This window comes from Mesoplodon mirus (assembly GCF_964341445.2).
Source record: "Mesoplodon mirus genome assembly, chromosome: 6".
In the NCBI taxonomy this organism is placed as follows: domain Eukaryota; kingdom Metazoa; phylum Chordata; class Mammalia; order Artiodactyla; family Ziphiidae; genus Mesoplodon; species Mesoplodon mirus.
Window position 1 is genome coordinate 7,775,007 of NC_138982.1, and position 23,278 is coordinate 7,798,284.

A 23,278-nucleotide genomic window follows, 5' to 3' on the forward strand; every position below is an offset into this window, starting at 1 on the left:
CTGGATCATATGGTAATTCTATTTTTAGTTTTCTGAGGAACTTCCATACTGTTTTCCACAGTGGCTGCACTAACTTACATTCCCACCAACAGTGTAGGAGGGTGCCCTTTTTTCCACACCATCTCCAACATTTGTTATTTGTAGACTTTTTAATGATGGCCATTCTGACTGTTGTGAAGTGGTACCTCATTGTAGTTTTGATTTGCATTTCTCTAATAAGTAGTGATGTTGAGAATTTTTTCATGTGCCTCTCGGCCATCTGTATGTCTTCTTTGGAGAAATGTCTATTTAGGTCTTCTGCCCATTTTTGGATTGGTTTGTTTGTTTTTTTGTTGCCGAGTCGTATGAGCTGTTTCTATATTTTGGAAAGTAAGCCTTTGTCAGTCGCATCGTTTGCAAATATTTGCTCCCATTCTCGAGTTTCAGCATGGCCTTTTTCTTTGTATAATCCCTACCCGAATTCCAGCCAGTTGCTCATTGTGCCTCCAGCAGGTTCCTGAATTTCAAGCTTGTGTTCACTGCTGTATCCTCAGCACCATGATCTAGAACAGTGGTACTCAACAAGTATTTGCTGAATGGATCAATAGATGTATGTATGGGTGGATGAGTGTGTGTATGAATCTATCTGGGTCTAAGATGCAGAACCTGCTCCTACTTCCACAGCAATTTGTGACTCTCTTTGTGGTGGGTCCATTTCTCCTTCCACCTGCCCCCTGATGGCTCTAAAAGCCCTTAGTCATTTGGCTCAAATGCCCTAGCTTTGGAGACCAGCTACTTATTAACTAAACCGTTGCACCGCTCGCTCTTAAAGCCCTAAATTAATTTGGGTTAATTCTTAACTGTCTCCTTTCTGTTCATGTGTCATTTAATGGTTTGCCTTTATCTGATTTTCCCCAATTTCCTGTGCATTTGTGGTTTTCTACAGGAGCTCTGCACCAGAGGCTTCATGCGGCCACACCAAACGAGTGTGGACACCTAAGTTTTCCAGGAGGGTTCCCCTGCTGCTCTGGGTCTCAACCAATTGAGGTCCATCCAGATATTCCCAGCCAAGGTTATTTATGCTAGAGGAGGAAGCATGCCCGCCCCAGAGCCAGTTCTTGGGGAAAAGAAGAATTCTTGATATAGCCCGAGCCCCCAAAGAAGAAAGATTTCTCTGCAACAGCTAAAGGTTGGTGACATACTTTTCCTCCAGCTCAGTGAAAGCTGTCCATGTTTGCTTTCTTTCCCATGCATTTCATTAGTGTGTTTTGTCCAAATGACCTTTGGAAGAAACAAGAGGGAAAAAATTTTAAATCAACAGGGTAAGCTTTATGGGGGACTGAGAGTTTATCCATCACTGATTCTCAACATCTAGCATAGTGCCAGGTGGGCAGATACTTAATAAATGTTTGATGAAGGAAGGAGAGAAAGACAGGAGGAAAGGAGAGAAAAAGGAAAGGATTGGAGATTGCCATGAATGGAAAGAATGCTAATTGATTATTTAGAAATAATATGGTGATAACATAGTTGTGTTTTCAAAGCTAATTAGTTGCATTATCACTGACACCTTGCATTTTATTGATTTTAGAATCAATAAAACAAATTAAGTCACTTTACAAATTGAAGGATGTATTTATAAAGATAAAATAAATAGTAGACAACCAGGATAGCAACAACAAACAAGTGCTCTTTGGCACTTGAGCATAAACAACACTGCTCATAGGTTAAGATAAATTCAAAGCTCTGTGAGGTAACAGCCGTTTACTCTGTCAATGCCGAAGTCTCCAAAGCAAATTACAACAATCAAGGACTTTATTTATGGATAAATGCAAGCCAATCATGGAGGTGAGAGCATTGACTGTGACCGGTCAGTATGGTATTTAGAAAAGGTCAACTAATCAGAAAGGTCAACTAATTTAGAAAAGGTCAACTAATCAGAAACTAATGTGCACTAAATAAATTTACAAATATCTAGACTTCCTGCTGTTGAGAGGGATTAACCACTCAAAAGTATTTTCTTATGTGTCAAGGAAAAACATCTCAGTGCAGAAAAAGAAAAAGATTGTGGAAATAAGCATTTTTATAGTATCAGTCTTTCATTTATTCAAGATCATACAGGCTACCAAGTTCAGGTCCAGCAAAATAATTCTAAAGGACACATACATGGCAAAAGAACACACCACCGTGATGGAGGTAGAAGGGGAATAATTAAGCTGTATTGTTTTTATAAAATCAAGATCTCAAAAGGGATTGTTTCTTCAGCAATTCAGTTAGTGACGTATATTAAACTTCTCAATGTTAGGAAAAGTCACTATAATTTTGCATCATTTTAATGTGGGGAAAATAAAATATAACATAGGAGAAAAATCTAAAAACATTTCCAAAACAAATTCAGAGAAACATCCATTCTGATACCAGTCTTGCAGAGATTGTATTAATGAGGCATGTAATTTGTTGTGAAGGATTTGCCAGAGTGATTTAGACTATTATGATCCGCACAACTGTATTACAAAAGAAAACTGTTGGTGATGTAGGTAGATGATGACTGGTGACTGCCAAAAAAAAAAGAAAACAAAAAAGTTACTATCTTAGCTGCTGTGGGGTGTTCCCAAAGTTATAATAAGATGATTCAGGCTTTTGTGTCAATAAATTTCACCTGTGAAACTGATTCGTGCAAGAGTTCAGTGGGTCCCAAACTTCAGTCAGTGATCATCTTTGTCCTGTTTTTCTGCCACTCGTACCGCCATTTAACATGTTTTTTTTCCGTTAAATTAAATTATTTTTTAACCTAAATATATTTAAAAAGAAACTCAGTGGATATTACCACCTAATGTCATCTGAGATAGGCATTCTTTGGCAAACTCTTCAATAACAAACTAATAATAATAATTAATAATAATAATAATTTAAGACTATTTCAAAACTAACTCTATGAGATAGAGACATACTGGTAGAGAAGAAGTTAGAATCCTTAGAACTCATGGGAAAGAGTTTGGATAACTCGTATGCTCAGATTACAGTTTGCTTTTTGTGGCTTCATTGAAGAAGCAAGTTAATGTTTATATGACACTGAACTTCAAAGTCCAGGCCAAAAGGAGGAAAACAGAGAGAGAGAGAAAAACAGTTGGCTTTTGTCACTTCTCGTTTTTCCTTACCCTGTGGCAAGGCCCCAGGGGGCAGAAGCACACAGACACTGGAGAGAACCAAAGCAGGGGGATGGGGTCTTGTCTTACCAGAGTACAGTACTTTTCAATTAAATTATAAAAATGTATTATGCTAAGATACAAGCGCTGTGTTTCCTGACTCACGTGGCACTTATTCTTGTTGGAGTTTCACCATGTCTTTAAATAATAATCTTCTTTTCTACAGTCTTGGTGTAAAATTCTTTACCTTACCCCCTTTGTGTGCTGCAATCTCTGACCATGTTGTGTGTCTTTACTGTGATACTCTTGGTTTATAGATGTGAGTACTGTTATTGTAACAAAGTAGGACATTTTCTATATAATACAATGAGACAGTATTCTTCTTTTCAAGTACTTCCTTTCTGATTCTTCCCTCTTGTGGGGGATTTTCACTTATTCTAGCCTCATACGTAGAAATGTCAAGTCCTGGAAAAGGTCCCTTTAAAGTTGGACTCCACAGTTGACAGGTCTGTGTGCTCCTAAAAGAGTATCTGAAAGACAGGAAAGGAAGCTGAAGAGATTTTCTTCAAATGAAATGCAGGATGAGATTTCAAGAGCTAACTGTCTCGTCCCTCAAAGACAGGGAACATAACTCTGCACTCCTTAAGTGTGGGCTGCACAGCATGACTTCCTTCCAAAGAGCACAGTATGGAAGCGGGCAGGGAGTGACTTTACAGTGGAGAGACCTGACAGACACAACCTCAGCTAGGTGACCAAGGTCGGCATCAGCAGTGATAACTCATGTCGATAGTGTGCACCTTGATGTGAGGTGATGAAAATGGCACTTTGCCTCTATGGTCGTCCTCTCCAAAACAAATGACCCCAGTCTAATAATGAGAAAAACATCAGACACACCCAAACTGAAGGAAATTCTATAAATATCTGACCAGTAGTCCTCAAAACTGTCAAGGTCATTAAAAAAAAAAAAAAAAAGGGTGAGAAACTGTCACAGCCCAGAGGAGCCTATGGCAACATGACAACTACATGTAATATGGTATCCTGAATGCTTCCCTAGAACCAAAAAAGGAGATTACCTACAAACTAAGGAAATCTGAATGAAGTATGGACTTCCATTAATAGTAATGTATCAGTATTGGTTCATTTGTTACGACAAATGTACCACACTCAAGTAAGGCGTTAACAGTAGGGGAAACTTGGTTGTTGGGTACATGAGAATTCTCTCTGCTATCATATCAACTTTTCTCTAGACCTAAAGCTATTCTAAATTAAAAAGTTTATTTAAAAAAAAAAAAGCTAACTAACTGCCAGAGAAACCACAGGTTGGAAAACTACTGAGACTCTTCGTGACTTCCAATATGTCCTGAAAATCCAAGAGAAACTTTGTAACCACATCAAGACTTAGGTGCTGCCTCTGGTGGCTGTTACCCCAAGATTAATGGGGACGGATTCTAGTTGTACAGTCTAGTGCTTGAAGTTACCTCAAGAGGGAGGAGCCAGGAAGAAAGGCAGGGATAAATCATTTAATATACACATTCATTCATTCATTCATTCATTCACACACACACCCCTGCAATGAAACAGTGACACTCTCCTTCCCAGTCAACTCTCCTAGTCTCCATGGACTTCTCTGTGTCTATCCATCCTTACAGGTGGTGTTTCTCATACACTTTCATGTACCTACTGCCCTACATCTTTCTGTCCTCAGCTTCATCTGCCACTTACTTGCCATAATTCTCTCACCTGTAAATAGATCCACCTGCCTAAAATGTCCCCACATGCACAACACGCAGTGGTGCTCAGTGCCCCTCAAAACTTGCTGAGCCTGTGCTCTTTTTTTTTTTTTTTTGCGGTACACAGGCCTCTCCTGTTGTGGCCTCTCCCGCTGTGGTGCACAGGCTCCTGATGCGCAGGCTCAGCGGCCATGGCTCACGGGCCCAGCCGCTCTGCGGCATGTGTGATCCTCCCAGACCGGGGCACGAACCTGTGTCCCCTGCATCGGCAGGCGGACTCTCAACCACTGCGCCACTAGGGAAGCCCAGCCTGTGCTCTTTTAATCCCTCTTTTTGTGAATGATGCCACCAAACCCTCAGGCACCCCGATCAGGAGCTCTCCCTGTGCTGAGCTATCCCACAAAGCCCCTCAGCTACCAAATTGTGCAGATTCTACCTCCTAAATGGTTCTCAGAGCTGAGCCCTTGTCTCCAACCTCAGAGCCTTAGCTAGGCTTCTTACCATGTCTCATCCCAGAGACAGCCTCCGTCCCCTAGCCAGACTTCCACCTCCAGCCCATCTACCCCTCACCCTGCCCACACAGGGGTGTCTCTCACACACAGACCTGACCGTGCCCTTCCCCTGCAGGCGCCCTCCAAGATTACCTGTCACCCCTGGAATAAAGGCCAGGTTCGTCAGCCCGGCACACAAGTCCCTTTGTGAATGACAAGCCTCCTCTTGTCATTCTCCCCTCATCTCATGCCATGTTCCCAACTCACCTTCTGCTTCTACCATATGACTGGGATTCTCTTGCCCAATTTCCTTCCGTGCCCTCCTCCTACTTGGGCTTCAATATCCGACCCAAATTCTCTTTGGCAACGTCCTTGAGACTTCAAGCCTGAGGCAGGCGCCTTAAGGGCTCCTCCTTAGTGTTCTAAGTGCCCCCCTACCAATCCAGTCCCTATTCCCCCCCCACTCCACCCCCACTGTGCATAACTCTGGCATCGAGCTCAGTCATTAATTCAGTAATTGGCTAAAGACTAAAAATACAGCAGTGAACAGAACAGAAAACAAAACAAAAAACCCTGTCTTCTTGGAGTGTTCACCCTTTGCACACGGCCTCTGATTTTCCTTCTCCCTAGGGAGATTTTGAAGGCGAGAACTGCTCTTATATGCATCTTAAATACTTAGCATAGGACTTCCCTGGTGGCGCCGTGGTTGAGAGTCTGCCTGCCGATGCAGGGGACACGGGTTCGTGCCCCAGTCCGGGAAGATCCCACATGCCGTGGAGCGGCTGGACCCGTGAGCTATGCCCACTGAGCCTGCGCGTCCGGAGCCTGTACTCCACAATGGGAGAGGCCACAACAGTGAGAGGCCTGCGTACCGCAAAAAAAAAAAAAAAAAAAAAAAAAACTTAGCATAGTACGCAACACATAATTGGTGCTCAAAAAACACAGATGAATAGTCCATGAATGAAGGCCCGTGATTCTGTTCCTCCCATCCTTCACGCCAACGCAAGGATAGGAGTTAGAGGAATGCCTTCATCGTGCCACGGAAAAACAACTTGAATGCCTCACTCCATCCCTTCCCCAATCCTCCCAGTTCGTTCATTTCTTTTCCCTTAGAGCAGCGGCAGTTCAGTGGCGCATCTGCGTGTTCTTCTCTGAGGGTGTCCACTTGCTTTTGGAGGGAACAATTCCTACACAATCAGAATATCATAAGTGCTGGTTGTTTTTAATTTTAAGAATCAAGCTCTAGATGAAGCACAAACAATTCTATTTCTAGAACAGAACAAAGACGTTTTAAACTTTGTTGCCATAGCACCATGAGAGTCCGGGGGCCGAGCTTAGGGATGGGGCGGAAGAGAGCAGAAGTGGAAGGACAGGCAAAGGGGGTTAGTTTCCTCGGCTACAAAAACGCAAGTGCGGAAGTGTCATGAAGCTGCCTTGCACCGATGTGTCAAGAACTAGAAAATTATCCTTAAACCTCTGTTGCTTCTTTTTATCGGACAGCCTGTGGTACTGTTTGGGACTTTTTTTTTTTTAAATTAGGTGCACACTATTATATTTGTAAATGTAGGAAACTAATTGGATTAACAGTGAAGGGATGGCATGCATATTGTGGAAGAGGCATGTATACTGTGTGTGTGGCATGCACGGTCACCAGGAGGATGGTTTGTGTTCCCTCCTCGCGGGGAAGGGCGTTGGGAGGCGGACGAGCCCAGTGTTGACTGCAGCCGGTGACCTCAGGGAGCTTTGGCCTTCCCATCAGTGCTGAGTCACTGGCTGAACTAAGGCTGACATGCTGTCCTGACTTTAAGGCCACCATGGTGGCCTCCCCTCGGCCCCCAGAGCCTCAGGAACAGACTCCTAGGAATTCAGCAGAGGTGCTGGGAAGTCTAGCACAACCTTCCGGAAAGCCTTCCTCCACCCGATGGGGGATGTACGGTGCCGTCCTCCTTCCTCTTTGTCCTCTTTTCTGATGATGTCATTCTCGTCCATCCTGTGGAGCTGTTGGACAGAGCACAGCCTCTGCACCTGGAGGACCAGGATGAGTGGGGGGCCACGTACCGCCTTGTCCGGAAACCCTGTGCAGGATACTCAACTCTATACCTCATTTCCCTCCCATCTTCCCCACATCTGTGGATTCTTGATTACGTAGGGGACACAGAGGCAGAGAGAGCTGGCCAGACCAAATGTTTTACCATCTAACTGTGCCTGGTGGGGGAGCATCTTAAACCGTCATCCCCAGGGAAGTTTGTAGCATCAGGGCCCTTCCCTCAGGGCAGGCTGAGTGCAGCCTGCACCTTTCCAGGACCCGTTCATCACTGTTGCTCATGTCTGCTCCAAGAATGCCTGTGTGTGCATGTCATGCGTGGGTGTTTCACTGTGATGACCTTGGAGAGGTTTCAACATAAGGCTGTTCTTCTCTGAATTCCTTTGGCTGTGTGTCGTAAGCTGGGGCTATAAGCTGAGGCTGAGCTGGGAGAGAGTTTGGGTGTTCCCCGTTCCTGGATTTGGGCAGAAAGGTCTGAGAAGCACAGATCTAGTGGGGGACTGTTCCCACTGGCCGCTGCACAAGTGTCTGGAGATCATGTGTTCTTACCGGAGAGGGTTCTTCCGGGAAGGCCTGTGAGTCAAGACCCCTGGAGTCCTCAGCGGGGTGATTTCACATGAGTCACCACGCTGCTTGATGTCTGACGAGTAAGTGGAGATAATGCATTTTGCCTTCACTGATCTCAAGGCGTGTGACTCTTTTGGGGGAGGGTCAGCAGCGGGAAATGTGTCATCGTTTCCCGTTGCTGACCACTCTCTTTTCCTGCAGACCGCGTCACACAGCACATCTGAGCAACTCGACGTCTGATTCCTGCTCTTATCTTGTTTTTCTTAATGTTTTATTTTCTCCTAAGTTGAATCATTCACGGCTCTTCATGGCCTCTGAACTGAGCTGAATTTTCCTGGCCTTTCGTTCGAATTCTGCCTCCTTCCCATTTTCCCATTCCCAGTGCCCTGTTCTCCAACCAAATTCATCAGCTAACCATTCCCTGGACACCTCACGGACATTTCCACCCCCGCCTGCGCCTCTTGTCTGGATGCATCCATCACTCCCACCCCTCAGATTTTACTTTCTCTGCTTATGTAAGTACACAGAAACCCTGCCCAAGCCCCACCTGGTCTCTCCTCCCATCTCTGAGCCCGTAGCCCTCAGTGTGCTTGTGACACCCTTGTACCGGGCCGGGTTGATGGCTGCTGGCATCTTATCTACCCTGCCTCCCCTTTGTGCTGGGAGACAGGTCTTTCACTTTGCTGTGTTTCCAGAACATTTCCAGAGCTTGGGGCGGGCTATAGTATGTCTACAATATGTAGCGGGTGCTCCTTGATGTTTGCCTGAGATAAGGATGAAACAAGCTGCCGCCCTGAGCACTGCACCTAATGTTTGTTCCCAGGGCCCTTGGGTTTTAGGGGAGCCTGCAGCTGAGAGTAGGGGAGGGGCTCAGTGAGAAGGAACCCAGAGCTAACTAGGCTTATAGCTCTTCTGTATGGAAGTTTCAAGTAACATTAAAAAAAAAGAAAATCTGTGCTGAAACTTTGAAAGCCATTGCATCCCACTGTTCTTATTTCCATGGCTCATGTGATAAACGGTAGGAAAAAAATTCATGCTCACCATTGAACAGTGCACCTGTAACACAGAAACCATCAGAAAAGGAAGGGTTTGGCTCAAAGAGTGGGCATGTTACACAGAACCAGGAAAAAACCTGACTTGTCAGAAAGAGACAAATGAACTTGCTGAGACCATCTCAATTCTAGAAGTTTGCATTTTGGGTCACCAGAGGTCACAAGTGATGGAAGCTCTGACATGCATCGTCCACGTGGTTACACCTGTCTCCTCCGTGCAGGCCTCTGAGGCCCCCAGGGGTCGGCGTGAAGCCAGGGCCGGTGAAGCCTTGGGTGGATGCAGGAGAGAGAACGGAGAGGACCGGTCCAATGAGAGGGGCAGGCGGTGTGAGGCTCCGGGGAGGAAGGCTGGGACAGCCACCCACCCGCTTGGTTGCTCAGCTCAGCCTCCCTCAACCCCAACTTCTCTCTGCTGGCCTCTGCTTGTCAGCCCCTCCTTGTCCTCGAGGTGGCCACCAGCCCAGAGTCCTTGGGTCCTCCCGGCGCCAGAGCCTGCGGCTCTCTGACCCACTGCCCCGCAGGTCACGTTGTAAGAGGGAGACCCTGGGGCTGACTGGGTCCAGCTGGCGCTGAGTGGAGGCGAGGGGTCGCCAGGGGGTCAGGCTGGCCATAGGAGGCCCAACAGGGCAAGCGGCCAGCAGACCCTGCGCTATAGTTCGCAGGGGTTCTGAGCCCACATGTCCATTGTGCGAGCACAGGGGTGTCACGGGGGGAATTGCACTGTCAAGAATCCAGCAACAACTGTGAGGCTCTTGCTTCCTCCGGAGGCTTCAGCCTTGTTTCCTCTCCCCCAGGGTGGACTTTGCAGCATGGGACAGGGTCTGGTTAACAAGCTTCTCAGCTTTGGCGCTAGAGGAAGTCAGAACACAGGAGGCCTTCCTACACAGTGCAGTATCTTACATACAGGGCAGGGTCTGAAGCCAGCACATAAGGTGAAAATACGTGTCATCAAAACGTCTCTGGAAAATCCTTTAAATCACCCATAAGGTATGGGGCCCGTACGTCTCTCAGCAAACCCGACACAGCCGGTTTTTCCTTTAGCACCAGAGCAGACTGTGTTTTTTGGCTGACAACCAGGGGATGTGATCACTGTGCGTTCAGGGGGCCATGTGTTATGAAAAAAAACCTTTAAATGTTAGATCCATTCTCAGCTAGAGAGCTCCATGGGCAAGTGCATGTTCTCTCGGAGGCATCTCCTCATAGGAATGTGGGGGGAATACCTCCCAACCTAAGATCATCCCCCTGTCCTTCCCTTCTCGTCCCCAACCTCCTCTCCCCTGCCTGCCCCTCCCTCCCTCCTGTCTTTCTTTCTTCCTCCCTCCCTCTCTCTCTTTCTCTCTTTCTTTCCTTCTTTCCCTCCCTTTCTCCCTCCCTCCCCCCGCCTCATTTCTTTCTTTCTTTCCCCCAAGGATATATTATGGTTACACTGACCTCAGTTATTTGTTCCTGGGATGGGATGTCGCTGTAAAAGTACAGTACCTCTATTTTTTTTTTTTTTTCAGTAGGCGGGCCTCTCACTGCTGTGGCCTCTCCCATTGCGGAGCACAGGCTCCGGACGTGCAGGCTCAGCGGCCATGGCTCACGGGCCCAGCTGCTCCGCACCATGTGGGATCTTCCCGGACCGGGGCACGAACCCGTGTCCCCTGCATCGGCAGGCGGACTCTCAACCACTGTGCCACCAGGGAAGCCCTACAGTACCTCTATTTGTCCCCCATTTGGCGCTTGCTATCTTTGCTCCACAAGGGGACAAGGTGCTCTCTGAGGCAGGAACAATATCTTGTAGTTTGCAGCATCTCCCCTGTACCTTCCCCAACCCAGGCACCAGCAACCCTGGCCATCTGCATGTACCATGTCCTGCTTAGATGTGCCTTGGTTAACTGGTTGATTCCACCCATGCTTAGTTCCTCTACCTGAGAAGTGAACGTTAACTAAGGAAGGGAAAAGGTACCTTAACACAAAACACGTAGCTGATTTTGAACAATTAGCTAACAATGGAAGGCTCATCCTTCAGGTCATTTCCCTAAAAATGAACAGATGTGCTGGATCGGTGGTCTTCAACTTGGCCATCCGTAAGAATCCCTGGAGAGAAAAGATTCTGATTCAGTAGCCTGGGCAGGTCAAGAATCTGCATTTCTGACACCACGGCCGCTGCTGCCGTGTCCCCCAGCCCAGTGCTGATGCAGGACCACACCTCACCATCACGGAAGGGGCTGTGATGGGAGAAACAGCCCCACATCCTCACGCATCAACAGAGGATTCTACTCTTCCACAGGGCCTGGTATATAGGTTTGTTGTGAGGACAAAATGGCTTAACATTTGTGAAGCACTCAGAGCAGCGCCTGACACAAAGTAAGTGCCATACAAGTGTTTTTAGGTAACAGTAACTTGTAAAATCCCACGCTAGTTGTCTGCCAGTACAGTCTACCTCTGCACCTCCTAAACAAGTGAAATCAACTTCTCAGGTGCAGGTGAAACCCTGGGGGGAGACAGCTAGGAAACAAAATAAGAAGTGTGAATACTACTCATCATAATTTTCCTTGCCATGGAGCAGGTAAAGGTGTGGTCCACATCCGCTGTCCTAGGCGGCTGGGTTGGAAGAAAAGCCCCTACAGACACAGGCCTCCCACGGCTGCCAAAGCCTGAGCACAGTTATTCTTCCCAGGGCCCAGCTCACCTCTTCGGACGGCCTCCCCACAGAGGTCTCTGCTGGCCTCTGTCATATGTTGACACCACCCCTGGTTTCTGTCCATCACATTACCCCATGTTATTTCACCCTAACAGTCATCACTACTTTAAATGATCTGATTTACGTATATCTGTTCTTCCCTGCTAGAACGTAAGGATAGCTGTCTCATTCTCTGGTATATCCTGCGCCTAGCGCAATGCTTGACACCTAGTAGATGCCCAAATAATATTTATGAATGCATGTGCCACAACAGTGTCAGAGAGTAGAAACTGAAGGGGAAAATATACCACATTCGTTCTTTTTTGCCCATCGTTATCTTTGTAGCTCTCATTACTGGGAGCTGGGAGCTGCTTCCCAAGGGCTGGACATCTGAGGGCAGCCCGTCCTGTATGGGAAACTGAACCACTGGAAAAGGACCCCTGCCAAGGTCCTTTGCCTGGAAGGCTGTCAGCCCTGGCCTGACTGCAGACCGGTGGGACATTTGTCTTCAGACCTCAGCTAGGTACAGCAGCACTGGCTGGTGCCTTAGACAACCCTTATTCTCAGAAATATTCACATGCTCTACATGGAGACATAAAACCCGAGCCATTTGGGCTTCCCAGCCAGAGCAACAGGCATGCTTTTCAACTTCCTTCCCTAGCCTGTCAGGTATAAAATTTACTGTTTTATATATCCAGATGGATCATGGGCTGGGTATCTCGGTAGCTCAAATCAAAGACAGAAAATTCCTAATGGGGAGTCACAGATGAATTTATAAGTACAACCAATCCAAGCTTTTGTAGTGTCTCTCACCAAGACCACTGTTGGCATTTGGGCCGGGATCCTACTTTGCGGGGTGGGACTTTCTCACGCACTAGGACATTTAATATCCCTCGTCCCTGGGGAACTAAATGACAATACCCTGGATGTCAAAAAAGTGTCACCAGGCATTTCAACACACCCGCTGGGGGTAAGACTGACCCATTTGAGAACTGCTAGTTGGGGAAAGTGAATTGCTTCATTTGACCTTAAATGTGGTATTTTAGCATCAGCTTGTTTGGGAAGTTTTAAAAATTAATTTGTAATTACAGAAGTAATCGTCTCTGTAGAAATTTATTTTAGATAAAGCTGAAGTCTCCTTTGACACCTACTTCCAGTTTTAGTCGCCTGCCCACTTCTCTGTGAAAATGAGGGTAATGGTTTCTATCGGTTTCTATGTGCTTCCATACATATATAGAAACCTGTATACAAGTCTAGTAGAGTGTAGCTGGTGTGTGTTTGTACACACGCATCTCATCTGCAACTTGAGATTTTCACTCGGCAACGTGTGTTAAAGGCCTTTGCGTGTCAGCACACGTAGAGATGCCTTCTCCATTGCAACGGCTCGCAGTATTTCACCGTGTCGATGGGCCTCTTAGCAGACAGCAGCAAAGGAAACTGCCTGCTCTGGTCCTGTGACCAGACCACAGGATCAGATGAGACAAAGGCTGAGGTCGTTTTGAATCATTGTCTCCAACCCTGCTGCTGTCCGCAGGACAAAGCAGTGCCTTGACTTGAATTTGGAAGTAGCCTGGCTACTTCTCTAAGCCTGGCTACTCTGGCTTGTGGATAAGCCCAGCTCTCTAACTCTCCTGCACTGCAATGGATTCCTTTCCTTCCTCAGCCTCTAATGTACCATTTTCCATCAATAAGTTGTGGTTCTAAGAGAGCAGGTTTGATGATCACCTTTGCCCCTGAACGAAGCAATGCATGAAGAAGGATGTTTATTTGTATGAGTAACTGTAGGTCTATGCAGTGAGTGCCTAATGCCAGTTTCATCCCTTATCTCTAAGCACTTTCATCCCTTACCTCTAAGCTTCACAACATCCTTCACAATAGGTATCACTAGCTCATTTTTACAGATGAGAAAACTGAGACCTACAGAAGTTAGACAACTGGCCCAAGCTGTTCAGTTGTTGAGTGGAGAGTTGGGGCACAAACCCAGGGCTTGCTCTCAGATGATAAACTGTGTTACCGATGATTTACTTATTTAGTCAACAATATGTATTGAATGTCTGTAATGTGCTGGAAATGGTACCCAGCACCAGGAATACAGCAGTGAACAGAGCAATAAACAAAGAGGAGATCTTTCCTGTCATAGAGCTTACCTTCTAGTCGGGGAGACGATTAAGACGTAAACATACAGGGCTTCTTCCCTGGTGGCGCAGTGGTTAGGGGTCTGCCTGCCGATGCAGGGGACACAGGTTCGTGCCCCAGTCCGGGAGGATCCCACATGCCACGGAGCGGCTGGGCCCGTGAGCCATGGCCGCTGAGCCTGCACGTCCGGAGCCTGTGCTCCGCAGCGGGAGAGGCCACAACAGTGAGAGGCCCACGTACCGCAAAAAAAAAAAAAAAAAAAAAAGTAAACACACAGATACTGTAACTTAGAGGACGTTAAGTACTGTGAATGAATGTAAAGCAGGATAAGGGGACTGTGAGTTGCAAAAGGGGCTTCTTCTTTTTAAGATTTTGTTTGTTTGTTTGTTTGTTTTTGCGTTATGCGGGCCCCTCACCGTTGTGGGCTCTCCCGTTGCGGAGCACAGGCTCTGGACGCACAGGCTCAGCGGCCATGGCTCACGGGCCCAGCCGCTCCGTGGCATGTGGGATCCTCCTGGACCGGGGCACAAACCCGTGTCCCCTGCATCGGCAGGCAGACTCTCAACCACTGCGCCACCAGGGAAGCCCAGATTTTTTTTTTTTTTTGACGTGGACCATTTTTAAAGTCTTTATTGAATTTGTGACAATATTGCTTCTGTTTTGTTTTTTGGATTTTTGGCCGCGAGGCATGTGGGATCTTAGCTCCCCAACCAGGGATGGAACCTGCACCCTCTGCACTGGAAGGCAAAGTCTGAACCACTGGACTGCCAGAGAAGTCCCAGAGGGGCTTCTTTAGAAAGGGTGTTGGATAAGGCCTCCCTGAGGTGGTGACATTCAAGCAGAGACCTGAACGAAGCGAGAGAGCGAGCCATGCTGCAATCTCAGGTGAACCAGGGAGACGGCAGCAGGTGCAAAGGCCTTGAGGTGGAGCATGCTGTGTATGTCTAAGGAGCACATGGAGGTCAGCAAGGCTGGACTGGAGGCAGCGGGGCAGGGAGATTGGAGGTCAGATCAGAGAGAAGACAGGCCCTGATCACTTGAGCTTTCTAGGCCATGGTCAGGACTTTGGATGGATTCCAAGTGTGATAGGAAGCCATTGGAGAGTTTTGAACATGGGAGTGGTATGACATGGCTTAAATTTTTAGAGAATCATCCAGGCTCCTATAGGAAGGAAGATTGAAGGCAGGGTAGAGTAGGTTCAAGGACCTCAGTTAGAAGGCCACTGTAGGAATCCTGGGAAGACAAGATAGTGGCTTGGCCAAGAGTGGTAAGCTGGGGAGAGGGTACGAGTGGTCTGATGAGGAGTCTGTTTTGAAGGTAGAACTGGTAAGGCTTTGTGATGAATTGGAGAACCCTTCAGGGGGAGGAAGAGCACTTCAGAATGACTCCTGGGCTTTTGCCTGAGCACCTCATTGGAGATGGTACCATTCACTGAAATGAGAAAGCCTGGTATGGGGCAGGGGGTTAGGGAGCAAATCTGGGGAGCTGTGGAGAATCAAGAGTTCTTTTTTTTTTTTTTTTTTTGCTGTACGCAGGCCTCTCACTGTTATGGCCTCTCCCGTTGCAGAGCACAGGCTCCGGACGTGCAGGCTCAGCGGCTATGGCTCACGGGCCCAGCCACTCCGCGGCATGTGGGATCTTCCCGGACCGGGGCACGAACCCGTGTCCCCTGCATCAGCAGGCGGGCTCTCAACCACTGCGCCACCAGGGAAGCCCAAGAGTTCTATATTTGACGCATTAGCATTGTGATGACTGTTAGACCTGAAGACAGAAGTGTTGAATCAGCAAATGGATACATCAGAAAGAATCCACATTAGAGATACATTTGGGAGGCATTGATACATTTACAGGTGTGGCGCTTAATGAGTTTACTGGGAATTGAGTAGAACTATTCATCTAGCTGATTATCTACTATGGGTAGCTCACAGTGCTTTGTGCTTGGAATACAGCAGCAAGCAAGACAGACGTGGTAATTACTCTAAGTGACTTGCTTTAAGCCCAGCATGCCACCAGGAATGGTCTTGACCTCTTTTATTGTTAAATTTGTTAAATGTTAGAGTAGAAGCCAGCTTAGAGATGAACAAGTTCAAGCTCCCAAACCGCTCTCCATTTACAGCGGAGGAAACTGAGGCCTGGAGAGGTTAAGTGCTTTGTTAAAATCTGTTGTTTAGAAACCACTTACATTTTAAGGGACTTCCCTGGAGGTCCAGTGGTTAGGACTCCGCACTTCCACTGCAGGGGGCACAGGTTCGATCCCTGGTCGGGGAACTAAGATCCCACAAGCCGCACAGTGCGGCCAATAAAACAAAAAAACAAAAACAAAAAAACAACCCGCCGCTTACATTTTAGATTTTTTCCAAAAATGCAGTATGTCCAGTCCACATTGTTCATATTGTTCATTTTTATTTATATTTTCTTATACTCTAGGAAAGAAAGTTGAAGTTGAGTGGAGAGTAAAAAAGATGGTGAAAGACTTTGCCTAAAAGACCTAAGAGGAATTCAATTGAATTCAATAAGGATTTATTAAATTCCTACTGTGCTAGAGACTATGGGTGTAAAGATGATTAAGAAGCATCCAAAGACAGCCCACAGAATAGGGGAAAATATTTGCAGATTATATTTCTGAGAAGGGACTTGTATCTAGAATATGTAAAAACTCTTATAACTTAATAATAAAAAGACAAATAACCCAATTAAAAAACTGGCAAAGGGAAAAAAAATGGGCAAATCACAGCATCCAAGACCCCAGTAGTGGGGTCAGACTCCAGTGTAATCTTGTGACCTTCCTCAGGATTCCAGGGGGTTCCATCCAAAGAGCAGGGCAGCCGCATCACTGGGGAGCTTGGGGCTTGGTGTTAAGTCATAGAAGTCAGTGTGGTGGGAGCCTCAGGGAGCAGTCACAGGGCCCTTGGAGATTAGATGATGACATGAAGCCAAAACATGAGCTGACCAGGCCGCAAGGCTGGACAGCTCCCAGGAGTAGGGGAGGGAAGATGGTGGAGAAGGACTCTGAACAAAGAGGGCCGAGCAGGTGGATTGCCTCTTCCTTGGTGGCCACAGATGCTGGAAGATGGCATCTAAGACCACAGCATGCTTAGGCTTCTAGTCCATGCATGGTCTTCTAGTCCGTACCAGCAGAGGGTGGTATCCTAGGCCCCCTGCTGGTTGACGATTCCAGGGCAGAGCAGGTTGAAGATTCTGGGGCCACCGCAGAGAAAGAAATGGACTGACATCTTGAGCAACCACAGTGGAGCCAGGGCCAGGCAGATTTCAAAGTATGATTCTCCTTCTGGGAAAAGAATATTCACAAAAGCTCTGCTTCAAACGTGGTGTGACCTTGAGAAGGTTGTGTGGCTCAAATTCATGGCAGTTGTCTCCTTCGCCTGTATGCCCCATGGCATGCTCCACTGTGTGAATTCCATGAATGAGGCCAATGGATTCTCTTGTCAGTGATTCTCAAACATTTCCATCCAAGAGCCTCTAACAGTAGAGGAGAGAAAACTTGGATTCTGGAAACTCTGGCAGACGTGGCTCTAAATAGTACGTCCAAAGCATAAAATCTGCTTCATGTGTTCCATTTACCTTAGGAACCTGGGTGTACTTTGTATTCTAGTAATAGCAGGACAGGAGACCTTAAACTGTGCTCAACTTTTGGCTACGTTTTAGTCAGTTCTGTAATTTTCCACTGTTGCTGTAAAAATCACCACATACTTGGTGGCTTAAAATACATACTTATTGATAGAGGAGACAAGATGGCAGAGTAGAAGGACGTGAGCTCACCTCTTCTTACGGAAACACCAAAATCACAACTGACTGCTGAACAACCATTGATAAAATACATACTTATTATGTGACAGTTCTGCGTGTCAGAAGTTTGACATGGGTCCCACTGGGCTAAAGTCAAGGTGTCAGCAGGGCTGTGTTTCTTTCTGGGGGCTCCAGGGGAGAACGCTTTTCTCCACCCTCCCCAGCTCTAGAAGCTGGCCCCCTTCCTTGTCTCGCGGCTCTCGTCCTCCCTCTTCAAAGCCAGTGATAGTGTGTCCGCATGGCCCTTCTGCCATAGTCACGGCCCCCTCTCACTGGCTCCCTGCTTTGAAGGACTCCTGTGATTACATTGTGCTCACCCAGATAATCCAGCATAATCTCCCCCCTCAAGGTCCATGACCTTAATCACTTCTGCAGAGCCCCCTTTGCCATGTAAAGTGACATGTTCACAGGTTCTAGGGATTCGGACATGGACGTCTTTGGCGGGGGGTGGGCGGGGAGCCATCATTCTGCCAACCAGAATTGGTGAGGCCAGAAGCCCTTCTGTCAATCCTAGGGAAGAAATAGAGTGATTTCCCATCTTCCCGAGCAGGTAGCTAGGCCTGGTATATATCTAGACACTTCTTGTCATCAAGGGTCTAGACTTTACTGAGTATTGCCAAGAGTTAGCAACTGCCTCCCCCCGCCCCAGATGTGCTTCTGAGAACGTTTTGCAAAAGAAAGTAGCTGGGTAAAACTGTATTTGGGTGGGTTGAAAAGACGAGGCAGCCACTCTGGATAGATGTCTGGTCTGGGAAGAAGCTCTGGTGGTTTCTGTAGGAAAGGGAGATGCAGTGCTCCTAGGAAGGCAGAATATTTAAATATATATATATATATATATATAGAGAGAGAGAGAGAGAGAGAGAGAGAGAGAGAGAGAAAGAGAGAAGGCTTTGAGAGGGTTGGTCAGAGTCAGTCCTGGGGACACAGGTGGGGAGTGACCACAGAGGTGCCCCCTGGGGATGGAAGGTCTGGGCCTGGACAGCTGATATTGGACCACCTGTGCTGGGAAGAGGCAAACCCTGGCCCGTGGAGGATGCAGGGATGTGAGCATTGGAGAAGGTGGAGTTAGGATACAAGGATGTGAACATTGAAGAAGGTGGAGTTAGGATGCAGGGATGTGAGCATTGGAGAAGGTGGAGTTAGGATGCAGGGCTGTGAGCATTGGAGAAGGTGGAGCTCTGCTCTGGCTACCGCCCTTCCGTCCCACACGATCTGAAGCCAAGCAGACCTCACGGTGCGAGGAAAGAGTCCTCTTTTCCCGGCCCCATCTGCCTGCACGTGCGATTCACGGTGCTTCTGTTCATTCAACTCTGAGCTGCTTTCGTGTGAACTAATTCTCCCGCCTCACTGTGCAAGGAGAGTATTCTCCCGTCTCCCCCTCGGGTTCCATCTCTGAGCTGGCATGCGTTGGCGTGTTACTTGTCCCTGAACTCAGAAAATCTGTAGAAGGGTGTGGTATGTGGGTGAGCGTGCGTGCGTGCGTGTTGGGGGCCGGAGGCGTGGGCGGGTGGGATCCCGCTCCTCTTCCAAGTGCCCGTCCCCGTGCCTGACACACAGTAGCTTTCCAACATGAGTTCCTTCCCCACCCCTCCCTTACCCACTCCAACCGCTTAGCTTCCTCCCCAAGCCCCAATCTTGGTGGCAACTGAAAACACCCCCGTGGAGTTCCCAAAGGCCTCTCAGGGGACAAGATCATCCGCATGGAGAACTTGTGCTCAGAGCCTATGAGCAGAGGGCAGTGCCTGTCCTCCGCAGGGGCTGGGGTGGCAGTTTCTGGCTTACTGAGGCCACTGTATGGGAAGAGATTTCCTGGAACAACCCCCGACTGGCAGCCAGTTCCCTAAGTAGTGACTTGATTTTTTTACCAGTGAGAGCGATCACCTCCCAAACTCCTGCCGTTCAGCCTTTGACCACGTTCTGCCCAAGGCAGGGGCTCACATCGGCGGTTCTCAGTCCTGTCTGCACGTCAGAATCACAGGGACCTTAAACATACTGACCCCTGGCTTCTCACCCCAGAGACTCTCACTTAACTGGCTTGGCTAAGGCTTCCAGGGATCAGCCGGCAGGGCTAACCAGTTACCAGGAGACTTTCTTTGTGAATAACCTTGAGGCTGGGGTGCCGGTGAGTGTAGCAGCATTGAAATAAACGTTTCCCATTAGCTGGGAAGTTTCTTTGTTAGCTCCTCCCCTTTCATTTATTCTACCCTTTCTCCTTTGCTCCCTTCTACCCATTTTTATTATAATTACTTAGAATTCATTGTACAGTTGCCTTTTGTTCATCCAAGCTGTTGTTCCACTGCAACAAAGGGGGAGGATGAGAAAAGGCAGCACAGTCTACAGCTTTTTAACGTTTTTATTTCCTCTTGGCTTGAAAGTCTTGCTGAATGAGCAGAGGGGAGTTGGGGTGAGACGCTCAGACTCAGGGTAAATAGGAAATGAGTCAATGTCCAGTGTGGCCCAGCCTGGTCTGCTCCATGTAGCCAACCATCGACTTTCTAGAAAGCACAGGCCAAGGGCATGTCTCAAACTCTCGGGGTTTCCTTTATGGCGTAGTGCTCAGGTCTGAAGGAGACTAAGGCTCAAGGCTCCTACACATACCCGGTAGATTTCACAATCTCTGAAAGAAGGCACTGTCTACTGTGAATGTTTTATTCTGCTGTCTGCCAGGAGGAAATTAGTGTGGGAAAACAGCCAGCTCAGCACTTCCACTACTAGCTTTTATAAAGGAAGAGTCAAAGAATTATTCTTCATTTTTGTTGCAAAGCCTGGGTTTCAGAATATTATTCTTTCATAGTCTCATTACATTTACCGAAGAGGCTTTTTTAAAAAAATAAATTTATTTATTTTTTTTTTTTTTTGGCTGCGTTGCGTCTTTGTTGCTGAGCATGGGATTTTTCTAGTTGCAGCGAGCGGGGGCCACTCTTTGTTGCAGTGCACGGGCTTCACGGTGCAGTGGCTTCTCTTGTTGCGGAGCACGGGCTCTAGGCACATGGGCTTCAGTAGTTGTGGCTCACGGGTTCTAGAGTGCAGGTTCAGTAGTTGTGCACGGGCTTAGTTGCTCTGCGGCATGTGGGATCTTCCCGGACCAGGGATCGAACCCGTGTCGCCCTGCATTGGCAGGTAGATTCTTAACCATTGTGCCACCAGGGAAGCCCCAAGAATCTTAAACTTGGTGGTGCTGGTTTAGAAGTCATATGGTGTGTGCATTCTGTGTGGGTGGGCATTTATGCCATCATGGAAATTGTAGTTGTGCATCTTAGATTATATGCTCCTAGAATTAGGATTAGAGATAAAATGAGAGGAAAGAAACGGTTTCCATGTCCAAAGGCTGGTTGATATGTTTTCTGATTTAAAAAATAAAAGTGTCATTTAATTGGCAGTAGTTATTATATTAGCAATAGTTTATGGCTCACTTGCAACTGATCTTAACCCATTAAGATAACCCTGGCTCAACTGGCCAAGACTATGGCTCCAATTTAATCTGAGTGCACACAGAGCTGCAGAGGTATACACATATATATTCATATTATACATAGACACATATATTTAACCTAAGGAATGTCCATACAATGTGTAATGCTATGTACATGTTGCTCGGGTCATAGGCCCATTGGTTTCAGATCCATTCCTTACCTTCCCCTGCTCTGCTCTGTGTCTCAGGGCGACTGGCCACTGTGGCTTTTCCAGGCTGCCAGATCACCTGTGTTCCAGCTGGGCTCAGCCAATGAGAAGCGCTGGGCTGGGGGAAGGGAAAGGCCAGGGTGTTTCTCTCCCAGGAAGCCTCCGGCCCTTCTATGACATTTCTGACTGTAGCTGTAGCAAGGCTCCAGCTCCTGCCAGGAGGGCTAGCTGTGCTTCCAGCCGACATCAGTGACATCAGTGCCCAGAGTCGCTGGTCTCCGGTAACAGCACCTCCTCTGATTTTCCCTCTGGCCCAAGCTTGGCAGTGACGTCCACGGTCACTCATCTAAACTTCTCAGAGTGTCCATCAACTGTGTAACCAATTACCTGCATTAAATTCCCTCTGTTATAAATATGTGTGGTCATTTCTGTTGTTCTGGGTAGACCCTGACTGATAACATATGTCATGGTGAAAAGGTATTTTTAACACAACATTGTAAATCAACTCCAATTTTTTAAAAAAGTATTTTTCTTTAACATAGGTTAGCCACTAGCAAATTCTTTAATTAGCATTGTGGTTACCAATGTATTATTATCTGTAATTATTTGTTTGAAGAGCAGTTCAGAATCTATTGAAGTTATTCTTGCCAGTAATAAGCATATGCCAGTAATAAGCATTTTAAAATGCTTAAATAAATAAATGGTTGTGAATTCTATCATCTTGAGCCTCAAAGCAGTGGCCTAATTTTACTCAGTACATTCATAGGATAAATGTAATGGAAATAGTGCATCACGAGCCCACGAATGGTTGTTTTTCAAAATAGAACTACCACTATTTTGTATTTTGCAAAAATAGCTCACATTCATTCTTGAGCTAAAGTACATACTGACTTCCAGCAATAATATCACAGAGGAATGATCTGGTAGTTACAGTAAAAGAAATACTCATAATAACTACATTGAAACTGGGAAGTAATTTACATCTCCCTCTCTAAGTGACTTACGTTTATCATTACTTGCAATATATTTCCTGAACCTTTGCCTAAAACCCTCACTGCTGCTGACTGCAAATTCAGATCAACTGTATCATTCCAGGAGGGGAACGCATTAGTAGACTATCTTCTAAGAGCCTTCAACTATAGCAAGTCACTTTGGCTACCACTTCCTGTCTTCCCTCCCTTCTGCATCTTGCCCAAGTTTTTTTTGTGTGTGGTTGTTTTTTTATAAATTTATTTATTTATATTCTATTTTTGGCTGTGTCGGGTCTTCGTTGCTGTGCACAGGCTTTCTCTAGTTGCAGCGAGCAGGGGCTATGCTCCGTTGCAGTGCACGGGGCTTCTCGTTGCAGTGGCTTCTCTTGTTGCGGAGCACGGGCTCTAGGCGTGTGGGCTTCAGCAGTTATGGCATGCAGGCTCGGTAGCTGTGGCTCGCAGGCTCTAGAGTGCAGGCCCAGTAGTTGTGGTGCACGGGCTTAGTTGCTCAGCGGCATGTGGGACCTTCCCGGACCAGGGCTTGAGCCCTTGTCCCCTGCATTGGCAGATGGATTCTTAACCACTGCGCCACCAGGGAAGTCCCTTGCCCAAGTTTAAAGGACCCTACAAGTGAAAGAAATGCGTGTAAAAGAGCCAGGATTTCAAACACAGAACTGGCACTGTATCTATCAAGAGAGTGTATGGATGTCTGATTAAAGATGGCAGATGAAGCATGCTTGATTCTATCCTCACCAAAAACCCCACTAAAATGATAAGAATGACATTTAAAAAGTGATAAATACTCAGTAATGGCAAAGGGACTCTCAGCAGATAAGAGATTTCAAAGAATTTCTGGAGGGTAGAGAGTGGATAGAGGAGTGATGGTAGAAGAAAGAGAATAGAGGAAGCTAAGCTTATGTGAGTGGGGATTTGAAGGCAGATAGGACAGAGAAGGAAATCTTTTGCAAGACAGAACTTGGGATACCAGGCAATTCATAAACAGCAGCTGTGAGAGTGATGGGGCTGAAAACTATGGTGACTGATAAAACGGCACAAAGGAGCAGTTGGCCTC

At 47.0% G+C, this 23,278-nt stretch overlaps 1 protein-coding gene across 1 annotated transcript in view; it reads left to right on the forward strand.

Annotated features, from left to right (window-relative positions):
• The first annotated feature begins 999 nt into the window (after positions 1 to 999).
• ZBTB38 (zinc finger and BTB domain containing 38) overlaps positions 1,000 to 23,278 on the forward strand; it is a 122,382-nt gene continuing 100,103 nt past the window's right edge. The window contains exon 1 of the mRNA XM_082624177.1: positions 1,000 to 1,168. The gene's annotated coding sequence lies outside the window, so the exon portion shown is untranslated. The remainder of the gene's footprint in view (positions 1,169 to 23,278) is intronic.